The 12,956-nt window shown below is 60.7% G+C and overlaps 1 protein-coding gene across 2 annotated transcripts in view; it reads right to left on the reverse strand.

Annotated features, from left to right (window-relative positions):
• Positions 1–12,956, reverse strand: part of ZNF469 (zinc finger protein 469) — a 189,867-nt gene that overhangs the window by 164,813 nt on the left and 12,098 nt on the right. The window contains exon 1 of one of the 2 annotated variants that reach the window (XM_064581074.1): positions 3,027–4,353. The exons of the other annotated variant lie outside the window; for it this stretch is intronic. The gene's annotated coding sequence lies outside the window, so the exon portion shown is untranslated. Of the gene's footprint in view, positions 1–3,026; positions 4,354–12,956 lie in introns of those variants that run through there. 2 annotated transcript variants of the gene reach the window in all.

Consider the following 12,956-nt stretch of genomic DNA (forward strand, 5'->3'; position numbering starts at 1 on the left):
CCGCGAGGCTCCTCCGGAGCCTTGGGCTCCCCTGTGGCAACCCGACGCTCCACCCAACCCTGGTGCCACCGTGCCTCTGGGGCGGAGAGCTGTGCTGGGAGAGGGGCCTCTCTAAGCCATGAACGCACAGGGGCACGCGACCCAGGACTGGGCCGTGGGCCTGGCTGCGACCCGCAGCCCCTCCCTCCCCGCCCGGTCTCTGTGACCAGCAGGTGCACAGCCACTGACAGGTGTCCTTGGAAAACATCCACAGCCGCTTCAGCGAGAACCAGCGAAGCCAGGAGTGCCCTCTCCAGTCTCCCCCCAGGTGAAGTCAGAGTAGGAATGTGGGAGGCATTCTGGGGGCGTGTGTGGACCAGAGCTGGGACGTTAGGCCATGGCCCACCATGGATCCTAGTGAGCCCCAAAATGCACCAAGTGGGGTCCTGGCAGAACCCGGGCCAACACCGGTCACCAAGACGACAGTAGGAGGCAGCGGTGCCCCCGGATACGCAGGAGGAGCGCCAGTGGAGACGAGGGCTCTCGCCTTGCCGCATGCCAGGGCCGCCGGGCCACCACTCCCTGACTCTGGGCCATGCAGGCTCTTGGCCATGGTGTCTGAGCTTCACGACACACCTGAGGAGCCGGCACACGATGACCCCTGCCGTCCAGCCGCAGAAACAGAACCAGGGCAGAAGTCAGCCCCGATGCCACAGTCCCAAGGCTGGGGCACCTCGCCGCCTGCCCACTCTCACCAATCCATCACCAAGCTGGTCGGCGGCCCTGCCCCCAGGTCGTCCCGGCTCCAGCCACTCCTTCCCTCCTTCCTGGCGGCCACGTGTGCCCCAGCGCCCACTCTCTGACCTGTACTGTCCCTGGCGGTCACCACTAGCCCCGGGCGGCTACTTAACCCATTCAAAATGAGTTAGAATTAAATAAAAGTGAACACTCAGTTGTTTGGCCGCATGAGACACATTTCGAGTGATCCACAGCCACATGTGATGGAGGATTATGGTGTGAATGTGCGTGCAGAGCGTTTCCACGGTGGCGGGGAGCTCGGTGGTGAAGCAGGTGGGGCCGGCGGCACCGGCTTCTCGCCAGCCTCACTCCACAGCCGGGGCGAGTCCTCGGAGTGGGGCAGTCAGAGCGGGCGCCTGCCGGACATGGCCCTCCCCCTCTCAGACACGGGCTCCCCGGGCAGCGCGGACCCTTCGGGTGGCTTTGTCTTGAGCGCATGTGATGAGGAGCGTGGCCAACTGTTACCCATCTCACCCAAAACAATGTGAGCTTCACGTACTTCCTGAATAAATGAATGATCAGCCTCATCCAGTTTTGATGGGCATGGCGGCTTTAAAACACGTCCCCACATAAATAAAATCTTTTTTCAAAAAAAGGGGGCGCCTGGGTGGCTCACTCATTAAGCATCTGCCTTCGGCTCAGGTCATGACCCCAGGGTCCTGGGATCGAGCCCCCACATCGGACTCCCTGCTCCACGGGAAGCCTGCTTCTCTCTCTTCCACTCCCCCTGCTTGTGCTCCCTCTCTCGCTGTGTCTCTGTCAAATAAATAACTAAAATCTTTAAAATAAATAAATAAATAAATAAAACACGTCCCCAAATACGTCAACACTCCTCCTTTCAAAAGCAAAGACTAAAGTCCGTTCCCCTTGAGCGTGGGCCGGGCTTCGGGACTGGCTTGAGAGGCACAGAAGGCCGCGGACATGATACCGTGTGACGTACATGATGAGCTCAGGGACACTGCAGGCCCTGCCTGCTCCCCGGGATCGCTCGCTGTGGGGACGCCGGCCACCAGGGCGTGAGGGAGCTCCAGCAGCCCCACCGGGGCGCGAGGGAGCTCCATGAAGCGGCGGTTGAAGGAGGCCTCCTGGCACATGCTTGGAGGTGGACCTCCCAGGCCTGGCTGGGCAGGCTTCCGATGGCTGCAGCCCAGCTGACACCATGGCTGGGGGACCATGGAGCTGGCCCCACCCTGCGAAGCCGCTGCCAGGTTCCTGGCCTACAGAAACGGGGAGATGGTTCATGCTGACTGCATTCAGCTGCTGTGTTTTTGGGGTGTTTGTGATGCAGCAGTGCTTAGCTAACCCAACGGGCTAGGGTTCCTCCAAAATACAAGCCTGGTCATGGCATCCCAAAACCCTGGCCCACACGCCCTTGGGAATGACATGTCCTCTCCACTGAGCATTTAATCCCATGTGACACCAGTCTGTGTACCTACTGTGTTCCCAGCACCGAGAATACAGAGACGAGAAATCTGTGCTGGTGGGTGACTCGGTGTGAAGAGGCTGTCCTGTCCAGGTGCTGTTTCGGTGGCCAGACAGCCCTCTCCCCACCGCCGCGCAAGGGGGCAGGACCCCCAAGGTGAAGGCTGGTCTGGGCTGCTTTCCTCTCCCATCTACCTGCACGTGCTCGTCTTGACGTTTCTGCTCCACCATGGAGTATGGTTTGTCTGAAGGCCTCCAGAGGGGGACAGCCAGCTCCCTAGGTGTGTCGGTCTCGGCGGTGCAGACCAAGCCCAGGGAATCATGGGGAAGAGGGTGGCGGCCACGAGGTCCTGAAGACGGTCAGCCGCACAGACACGACCAGTGAACACAATGTTTCTGCTCTGGAGAGCCAGGTGCCATGTGACCTGGACGAGGAGAAACCGGCTTCTCCAAAGCGAGCGGTCCCTCCAAGGCCCACCACCCCTGAGGAGCAGGGAGAAGTCGGCAACGGAGGCCGTGTGGCCCCGGGGCCGGAGCTGTGGCAGGAGCAGACCACGAGCCTCACCTTCCTGTCCAGGAGGTGATATCCCGGCGCAAAGGGCCATCGTGAAGACCGCAGAGGACACAGCAAGGGTGAGACCCCCCTCATGCTCCCCCACGTTTCCCACCCCCTTGGCATCTTTCTAGCAACCTGCAGTGATTAATTCTCAGGGGACCCCCTTCTTTTGCGTGAACCTTTGTGTGTGGACCCAGGGAGAGCTGCTCCAGGCTAGGCCCCTCCCTCGTCCAAATGGAAAATGCTGCCCCGTGGGGGGCCCGGGTCTTACCTGCCCCCGGCAGCCTCTGGTCACCAGCAGCAGATCCAACCCGGGGCAGCCTGGTCAGAGGCCGGGTGCCCTCCGGACAGATCAAGGCTGGGACGTGAACACGCAGCTTCTGGGCACACCTTCACACTGTCCCTGTCACCTCTCTGGGCATCAGTTCCAGCGCAAGGCTGACTTCCAGATGCAGCAGGCTCGACAGAGGGGAGTCAGAGCATCGGTCTCAGGTAAAAATAGAGCATTGCTGATTTGGCCCGAGAGCCGGAAGGAGGTCTGGGGGGCGCTGCTGCCCCTCCCAGGGAGGACAGCCCCAGTTTCCCAAGTCAGGCCCCGTGGGGCTGGTTATCAGGCCATCCATCATCCTTGGTGCTCTCTTCACAGCTCTAACCTGTCAGACCACGAATTCCTCCAGAATGGATTTCTGTCTAGACAGCTCAGGTACAGAAGCCAGTGGAAGAGCCACGGGGCCCCTTCTCTTGTTTGCCGTGACAGCCCAAGGTCTCCGCACCACTCACACTACCCTTTCCAACAGAATTCCGTGTGCCATCGTCTGTTGGATTCATCCCTTCGGCGAGGCCTGTCCGCACCGGAGCGCCAGGCCTTCTGGACGGGACCGGGCAGACGGCGGCAGCCTCCAAGCCCAGCCCAGCAGCCTCTCGCTTCCCCGGAAAACCCTCACACATCAGCAGCCTCCTATCAAACCATCCGCAGGAGCTGCGGCCCACAGCCCCCCCACCGGCTGTCCGCGGTGGCGCAGGCTGCCCAGACCAGAAAGGGAGGGCCGCCCGCCCTCTTGGCTTCCTTGGGCTTTCTCAAGTCAGGGAGGTGTGGTGGGTACACACTGCAAAATTCATGCTTCTGCAGAAGCACGTCCCGCGCACAGGTTACCTGCTGCCCAGACCGCGTGTGCACGACCCTGCCTGGCTGTCTGAGAGCGGGCGGTCCGCACGGCCAGCGCCAGGCCTCGGAGCCCGGGCGCCCCCACCCGCACCGGCTCCCATGGGGCTGCCGTTAGAATTACTCCCTGGGCGAGCGGCGGGGCCTTCTGTGAGTGTCCCCGACCTGCCGCTCAGGCTGGGCTTCCTCTCAGCCAGGAAACCGGACCCTGCTCTGCTCCCTCGACTGCCTTTTAAAGGACGGAGCGGCAGCTAACATTTCCCTTTTGGCCGGCACCGGCCTGGCTTGGGAAAGGTGGGTTTATGCAAGTCCACTGAAATGTTGACAAACCGCTGGACTGGAAAATAAGGAAGGGCATAAATCTTCGCCAAAGTGAATCACAGCAAAAAAGGGGAAGGGGGAGAGGAGGCGGCGAGAAATCCCCGGCTTCCTCCCTGCCCCACGCCACGTGGTGTCTCTCTCTCTCCTGCGAGTGCTAATCACTTCCAGACGCTGGCCGAGCACCTGGGCCCGAAGCCGCCAGGCCTGGGAGCGGCGAGGGTCCCGCGGGCAGGGGACGCGAGTCAGCGCGGGCGGTTTCTTCCAGGGCCCTGCTGCCCGCTCCGGCAGAGGAACGGACCTCCGCCAAGCCTGTGGTATCGCAGGCCGAGCTGTGTTTCCGTAGCAGCCCTAGCAGAGGGCGGCCCCGCCACGCCGGTGCGGGCCTGCAGGGAGGCGGGGCCCGAGCTCCGGAGTGCTCCCATTTCTTTTCCTGTGGCTCAGCGGCTCTTAGGAAATGGGGCAGCTGTCGGGGGCCGGCGCACCTGCGGAGGAAGGTGATAAGCCGCAGGAAGGGAAAGTCGGTGAGCAGAGCCAGGGGTTGGATTCCGTCCCGAGGATGTGGGGTTACAAGGGCCTCTCGGCCATGTTACTGGGGCACAGTCCCAGTCCCTCAGGTACCAGAACCCAGGAGTGTGGCCACGGAGCAGAGCCAGGCTGTGGTGCCCCGCAAGGTGAAGAGGGGGCCCTTCCTGTTCTCACGAGGGCACGAGGACCACCATGAGGGCCCCACTCTCAGGATCGCATCCGGCTACCTCCCCAGGCCTTACCCGCCTCCGGGTGCCACCACTTTGGGGGCTAGGGTTCCAACACAGGAATTCTGGGGGGATGCAAACAGCCAGTGTGTGACCGGCAGCTTGAGACTCGCCCCTGGTCCCCCAACAAAAGAATCCGAACCAGGGACCAGCACCGTGGTCTCCTAGCTGCCCACATTCTGCAGGAGCACAGATGGCTTAGTCTTCCTTGCTGATGTCCCAGCGGGAATTCCATCACCATGCCTCGGTGTTCGGGGAATGAGCACATAAAGGGTGGACTCGATCGCTCGGCCCACCAGGGAGATGGTGGTGGGGTTCTGGCTCTCGCCCCGACACACACCACACCCTTCCCTCCCGCCCTCAGTACTGCTATTCACTCTTGTCCCTCGGCCCCGAAGGAAGACAAATAACACATTTCAAATGTGTTCCAGGTACCTTCCGGTGCATCTTGTCAGTCCTCATGGGCGGTGACCTCCCTGCTGCCCCGTCTGCCAGGGGTCAGATGAGGTCACACTGCCGGGCACCTCGTGGGTGCCACTCGGGTGACATCTCATGTGCTCAGTGGGCTCCTCAGCCCCCCCCCCTCCGAGGCTCCCTGCCCCGTCCCGAACCTGCTGAGAGGCTGAGAAGAGCGCGGGCACAGCACCAGCTCCCGTCCGCCAAGTGCCGGGTCCTGAACTGCCCGCCCGTCCCAGACACAGCACTGGCTCTCAGGCCTGGCCTCCTTCCACGGTGGGCAGGGAGGGTCACCGGCAAGGGACCTCACCGAGAGGCACACACGCCTGCAGCTCCGTCCCGACCCGGCACGTCCTTCAGTTTTCCCGCACTGGGCTGGCCTGTACCACCCACGTGGGGCTTTACTTCTGAGGTTCCTGCTGATAACAAAAGTCCCCAGATGGTGGAGAATGGGAGACGGAATGTCGTGATGCCAAGAGGAGGGAACGTCTTGAGATTTCTGCCAGATGTCATCTGAGAGCAGCCACCTCTCCTCCCCATCCCGCCCACGCCGCCCGCCTTGCCAGCCCCGCACTGCTCTGCTACCCTCCTCCCCTGCTACGCGGTCCAGCACGTCCACCTCCTTGGGTCAGGGCGCCCCACCCACAGAGTCACCCAGCTCCAGCGCCTGAGGCCCCCTGACCTCCCCTTTCTATCAGCAGCTGGCCACGTCAACAGGGAGGCCACTGCCCCAAGAACCCAGCCATGCTGCTGCAGCTGTGGGCACGGGCTCAGAGGCAGGGTCCCTGAGACCTTGAGAAGATCATTTAATCTCCTTGAGGACTGAGATGACAGGCTCCTGCCCCCAGGGGCTGTGTGGAGCACGGCGAGGTAAGCAGTGCTGACTTTGGGGCCCTCAGGGATTTCAGGACAGGAGCCCTCAGGGAGATCAGGATGGGAGCCCTCAGGGAGATCATGACAGGAGCCCTCAGGGATTTCAGGACAGGAGCCCACAGGGAGATCAGAGCAGGAACCCTCAGGGAGAGCAGGACAGGAGCCCTCAGAGAGATCATGACGGGAGCCCTCAGGGAGATCAAGACAGGAGCCCTCAGGGAGATCATGACGGGAGCCCTCACGGAGATCAAGACAGGAACTCCTCAGGAAGATCAGGACAGGAACCCTCAGGGAGATCAGGACGGGAACCCTCAGGGGCAATTCATTAGGTAGAGAGAAAGACCCAGAACAGAGCAAATGACCTTTCAGGAGCTGGGACAGGAGACCCATTCACTGATCCCGTCCCTGCAATCTACATCCCAACGGCAGCAGACACAGTTCCCTCTCAGGAACGTGTCTCCATATCGTGAGGCCAAAGCAGCATCCAGGGCAGACTGACCACTCACCCTCGGCAGTAACAGCCCCACGCCACCTCCCAGGCCTCGACGCCCTGCTGGACACACACCACTTGGCCTGGTAGAGGCTCTCATACTTGGCAGCAGAGTACCCGCAGCATGTTGGGCTGTACTTGGCCCACAGGCCCTGATGTGATGAAGGATGAGCTGGACAACCACAGACGTGCTGATGCCAAATTAACCAATTTCACAAGCAAGAGGGCGACCTGCCAGTGTGCCCCCCGCCCAAGGCGGGAAGGGTGCCCGCCAGTTCTCACAGCAGGGCAGGCTGGGCAGGGGAGGGCCAGGCGGAGGAAGAGAGGGCATGGGAGGGCGGGAAAGGGGAGAGGAGGGCGGGGAGGGGACACGCCGGGGGCCATGTCTGTTCTCAGTGATAACACACCCCAGTCTAGCTTAGAACCTGAGCCGTCCTGGGCCTCTGGGACCTCATGCAGCTGTGGGGCTGAGACCTGCCCGGGGCGAGACGTGGAGCTGCGAACCTGCGCTTCCTACACCTGCAGGGTCTCTCCTGCACAGGGGAGGCCGTGACGCCAACCTCACGGGACCGTGGGCCGTCATGGCCTTAATCACCTTCTGGGGCCAGCAGAGCTGCTGGGGGCGCTAGGCCCGGTGTGCCAGGCACTCGCTACGGGGGAGAAAAGGAAACCTCTGGGTAAGAAGACCAAGCGAAGCAGAAAGGCTTTCACACCACAGACCACGATACGACACGCTTAGTTTGTGGAGAAGTCACCTGCAGCAACCTTGGGGATTACAAAGGGTATCGAGCCCGAAGACCCAGATTTGGTCCCTAGCCCTTGGCCTCCAGCTGTGGGGCCCGAGGCAGGGGTCACTGGGAAGCGCACGCCCTGCAGGGGTCCTGCTGGTCCCATTCTCCTGTTCCAGGAAATGGGGTCAGAGCAGCAAACCAAGGTGGGAAGAGCTGAGCATGGTGAGTAGGAGGACGAGGATCCTGGGCACGGTTCCCCTGAGGTGTGAGATTATCTCCCGCAGACAACACCCCCATTTCTACCCCAAACACTCTCCTGAAGCCTTCAGATCCTGCTCGCCCAGAGGAACCCCTTGAGCGCAGCGTCTGCGCGAGGTCCAACCAAGGCCTCTTCCAAGACACCCGAGGGCTGTGGGGGCTCTTCAACCCCGCTCGGCTCCCCGTGCTGGACGGGGACGGCATCTGAGAGGCTGTCTAGAAAGTGATGGTGTCCCAACCCTCAGCACATGAGGACACAGAAAAGTTTCCATTGAAAAGAGACACCTGAGGGGCACCCGGGGGCTCAGGCGGCTGAGCGTCTGTCTCTGGCTCAGGTCACAATCCCAGGGTCCTGGGATCGAGTTCCGCATCGGGCTCCCTGCTCGACAGGGAGCTTGCTTCTCCCTCTCCCTCTGCTGCTCCCCCTCTCCCTCTGCTGCTCCCCCTGCTTGTGCTCACTCTCTCTCTCTCATATAAATAAATAAAATCTTTAAAAAAAACGAGAGGCACCTGAATGCGTGCACCTGTTCCTGGGGCTCCACTCCGGTCCAGCACCTGCTGCTGGGTGCTCCTTAGGTGAGTCACTGAGCTTCTCTGAGCCTCAGTTTCCTCAGGGGTGCATGGGGACGACCATACGCTCTTCTCAAGGCTGTTGAGGACTAAATGAGATGTCTGGCGGGTGCTCCGTGGGGAGCCTCGCACACAGTAGATGCCCAGGGAACACTCTCTCCCTTCCCCTGCTCCCGTGGCGGGGTTTGAGGCTCACATGCCCAGGGCACAGGGCTGTCAGGAAGCGCAAACAGCTGAGCCTTTTTCCTATAGAGTTCAGAGCGTCCCTGGTGTTCAGAGGAAGCTGTACTCACCAAAGATGTGCGTAATCGCATGAATTCACTTCGTGTGAGATGTCAGGTTCTTCCAGTGCACGTCTGACGTGGTTGCTAGAGACTTAGATACTGGTGTGTCTTTGCAAGCGCCCTTCCAAGGGCACAGAGCCGGACCTTCCCAGCTGACGGGATAGCAGTGGCCCTCCCGGGCACCCACGCCCCGACCGCCGGTGACGGCGTCTCCGTGGTCCCCCCACGCTGCCCCTCCTCAGGTCTTGCGGCTGGGCGCTTCGGACTCCAAGAACAGCCATGGGGCCCACCCGTCAGGACGTCCATCACCTGGTCTCAGGGACCAGTCATGGGGGGCAGTGACTCAAGTCAGGCCCACGACATGAGGTCCTGGGGCAGGACCTCAGAACAATCCGCTCACGCCCCCTGAGGCTTGGATCGGAACCTTCCCGAGGCCGAGCTACTGCGCTTGGGCCAGGGTTCTCTTGAGAAGGAAGGGGAGCTAGAAACGTACCATCAGACATACCCTGTGAGCTCGGAAGCAGCCATCCCGGCCGGCATGTCCATCCATGCTTGAGGCCCAAAGGGTCCAGGGGGTGACATTCTCTGCGAGCCTCTCCACCCAGGGGTGGCCTGGCATCTCTGCAATCGCCTCCCCGGGTGGCCCCACCTTCCCGCTGCCCGGCCGCCAAGCCCTGCCCTCACTCTGCCCCCAGTCCACTCACCAGAACACACAGCATGGGCGCACCTCTGTCCAGGCAGGAGTGTGGCCGCCAGACCCCTCACCGGGCTGCTGGGAGGGTCAGAGTTCATGGGCACTGATGCGCTTCCCAGAGGCAGGTCCCGGTGAGGTCAGAGCCCATGGAAGCCACTTCCAACTGACGGGGAGCCAACACACGGCCCCAAACCCCCAGCCACGTGAGCAGCGCAGAGCAACAGCCCCAGAGAAATTCCCACAGGTGCTGCCCACCGTGGCAAAGCCCCTGCCGAGTGGCTCACCAAGAGATTACCCTGATGGTGGGCAGACCCTAACCGCGATCACAGTGTCCTTGGACGGAGGCAGACACTGGAGCAACGTGGCCACCGGCTGGGAGAGGCTGGGAGCCCCAGGGCCTGGAAGGAGCCTCGCCCGGAGCCTCTGGAGGCAGCGCGGCCCTGCCCACACCTTGATTTGGGGCTTCTGGCCTCCAGACTCCGAAAGGGTAAATGTCTGTTGCTTCAAGCCACCACGTTTGTGGTCCTTTGTTACAGAGACAACTGGAAGCTAACACGCCGTGTAAGTCAATGGGAAAGTACGACTTTGCAACAATGAGCAATAATCCCCTTTATGCCTTTATACACGCGCTTCCCTCGTTGGGGCCAACGGAACCCCTCTCCCAGGTTCTGCACCCGCCTCACCTCAGCCTGCAGCTCAGCCCCACCAAATCAGACAGGGATGCTCCTAACACAGTTTTGCTTGTGTTGCTCCCAGCCTAGAGTCTTCAATGGCTCCCTATTGCCCGCAGGCCAACAACTCATCTCCAAAGTGCATTATACGGCTGTGTGTGATCTCATCCCAGTTTACTTCTCTCGCTCAGTCTCTGCTACCCGCTCCTTCCTGCCTTCCCTCCTCCCGCTAGCAGAAGCATCTGTTAATGTCACAGACATGTCATCTCTCCCACTGTGTGATTAAGAGGGTGAGGCCTGGCACGGTGCCTGGCGCGCAGGGGCCAGGGAGGAAAGCGGAAGGCACTGGGCCTGCTTTGGCCGCGAGCCAGGCAAGTGCCTATGGGCTCCTCTTTTCTTCTCTATAAAATGTCACTTGGATCTGAAATTGGCCTTTTGTGAGTCTACAATATTCAAAACGTTTCAGAACACACAAAAAATACAGGTCCGGAAAAGGGGAAGGTTTTGGCTCGACATCCAGATTAGCTATTATACGGATTTGGACCCACCCACCGCTCCAAAGCCCACAGCCCCACACAGGAGCACCTCCTTCACAGCACAAGGGATCGGAGTGGGGAGACGGACTGAACAGTAGGGGCGGCAGCAGGGTGGGCTGAGGCGCCTGGGTGGTTAACGTCTCTGTGGCTTTTCCCACAGAGACGAGTAGCACAGGGAACATCCCGTCTGTGAGAGCATGTCCCCCGAAGCCAGCCCAGTGCCCTGCATACAGCATGAGCACAATGAACGCACGGTGAATAGATACGCATACCCGGTGCTTTCCAGAGAGGGGCTCCCCGAGCTGTGCCGGCAACGTGCCCACTATTCCCAACATCCCCCCGAGTCGGGGCCCAGGCGGCGCCGTGAGGGACCCGGCGGGAATGAACCACTATGGCCCCCGAGGCTGCCACACCCCTCCACTGCACGGTGCGGGCCCCTAAGCTTGGCCGAGTGTGTCTTTCCGGCCCTTCTCTCTGGTGCTGGTTTGGGAAGTGCCGACAGGTTCGTCCTGTCCTCAGAGGTGACATGGGCAGAAAGGGGCTCTGGAAGGCCTGACAACCGTCTGGTGTGTTTGTTGAAGCTGCGTCTCCTTGAGCCTCCAGATGGTTGAAAAGGGGCGACCGCGCAAGCAGTGCCCTCCCGCTGTTTATGACGGAGCACCTTCCTCTCGGGTTTGGAAAAGGAGGGTCTTCCTTTTCAAATGGGAACACGGGGGCAACACTTGGCCTCCCAAGCATTCATTCCCGAGCACGTGTGCGGCGCATCCCATGTGCAGAGGCTGCTGGTGCCCCAAGGTCACGGGATAAGCAGGATGATCCCTACACCGGGGAGCTGAGATGGACACCAGTGCTTGCTAACTGTGATACACAGAGGAGCCCCCCAGGGGTCTTTTTGAAGCAGATTCTCATGCAGCAGGTCTAAGCAGGGTGAGGGTCTGCATTTCCAACAGGGTCCCAGGGGATGCCGAGGTGGCAGGCCTGCGGACCAGCAGGGCTGACAACCTCTGGGGGCTTGCTCGAGACGAAAATTCTGGGGCCCCACCCAGGACTCCTGAAGCAGGAGCTCGCGGGGCGGGGCCCACGGATCCTCCCGCGGGTTCTGATGCTCTAGCAAGTTTGAACATCGCTGGGTCTAGACTGTGTTTGGTCCAGGAGCCGCCTCTTCTGCCTCCCTTGCACACGATGATGTCGTTAAACAAGAACGTACGTCCTGCTGAGTCAGTGTGAGCCTCAGAACCCTTCTCAACACAGCAGTCCAGCCCTCCTCCCACCCTGGGGGCCGGCATTCGGGATGACATCCCGGGTCTACACCAGACAGGCAGCAGACCTCCACCCGCGATATGACAGATGCTACAGTGACGGGATGCACAGAGTGACACGGGAGCTCGTGGCGGAGGGGGATGGACACTGGGAGGATGAGTGGGAGCCCCCAGGGCAGGAAAGGAAGGCGCTCCGGAGATGGTCAACAGCAGGGTTTGCTTGGAAACAGGGAGCATGAATCAGCTCAGGGCCAGACCAGATTCCCAAGTGGGACGGGGTCACGGAAGGAGGCATGGTGAGCCCGGGAGCCAGAGGCCTGTGTGAGTGAGGCCGGCACACAGGGTGGATGCTGTAACCCCTGCAGGAGGGTCAGCGAGGCGGGCGTCCCTGCACCCCCCCCCCCACCAGCCTGCCAGGCCCCTCCCCGAGACCCTGCCGGGAAGAAAGGGCCAGGCAGTGGCGCAGGGAGGGTGGAGGAGGAAGGATCCATCACGGGATTCGAGACCCTCCAAGATAAACATAGAGAGAAACTGAAAAAGTTGGGGCCTATCATATTAGCCATGGGAAAAACACAGCATTAGGCACTGCATTTTAATAAAGCATTCTGTCTGGTTTTGATTTCACAGATGTAAGAAAATGCAGGCAATCTGGCATTAAGTTGGACTACTTCAGACTGTTTCTATAAACCACACTTGGGATTCTCTCAGCATTTCTGAGATTCAATTTGCAGAGACTTCTCCGAGTCCAAAAACCCCTAAATAAACTCTAGGGGGACAGTGTTGTTGGGTCCTGGGTGGGTAATACATTACCGCAGAGAGCCTCCTCCAACAGAGTGAGGCGGGCTGCCCTTTGCTATTTCCATGGGCATAATCCAGCATCATTCTAATTATAGTGACACTGCATTGAGGAGATGGCGGGGGCGGGGGGGGAGGTTTCCTTCCTGTATTCACGACAATCTGCGTTTCTATCAAAGAGAATGTGGCTATTAATAGAATGTGTGTGTGTTCTCAGGCTGGACACACATCTGCAGCGGTGCATCTGGCCAGGCTCAGTGTCTCCCAAGGCCACGGGCACGGAGGGCGCTACTGGGCTTCTGGGGACCCCGAGAGGACCCAAGATGCTCTCGGCACGAGCCCACCTGGG

This window comes from Mirounga angustirostris, unplaced genomic scaffold, assembly GCF_029215605.1.
Source record: "Mirounga angustirostris isolate CCGP_5_RB_7025 unplaced genomic scaffold, mMirAng1.0.hap1 SCAF_16, whole genome shotgun sequence".
NCBI classification, from domain to species: domain Eukaryota; kingdom Metazoa; phylum Chordata; class Mammalia; order Carnivora; family Phocidae; genus Mirounga; species Mirounga angustirostris.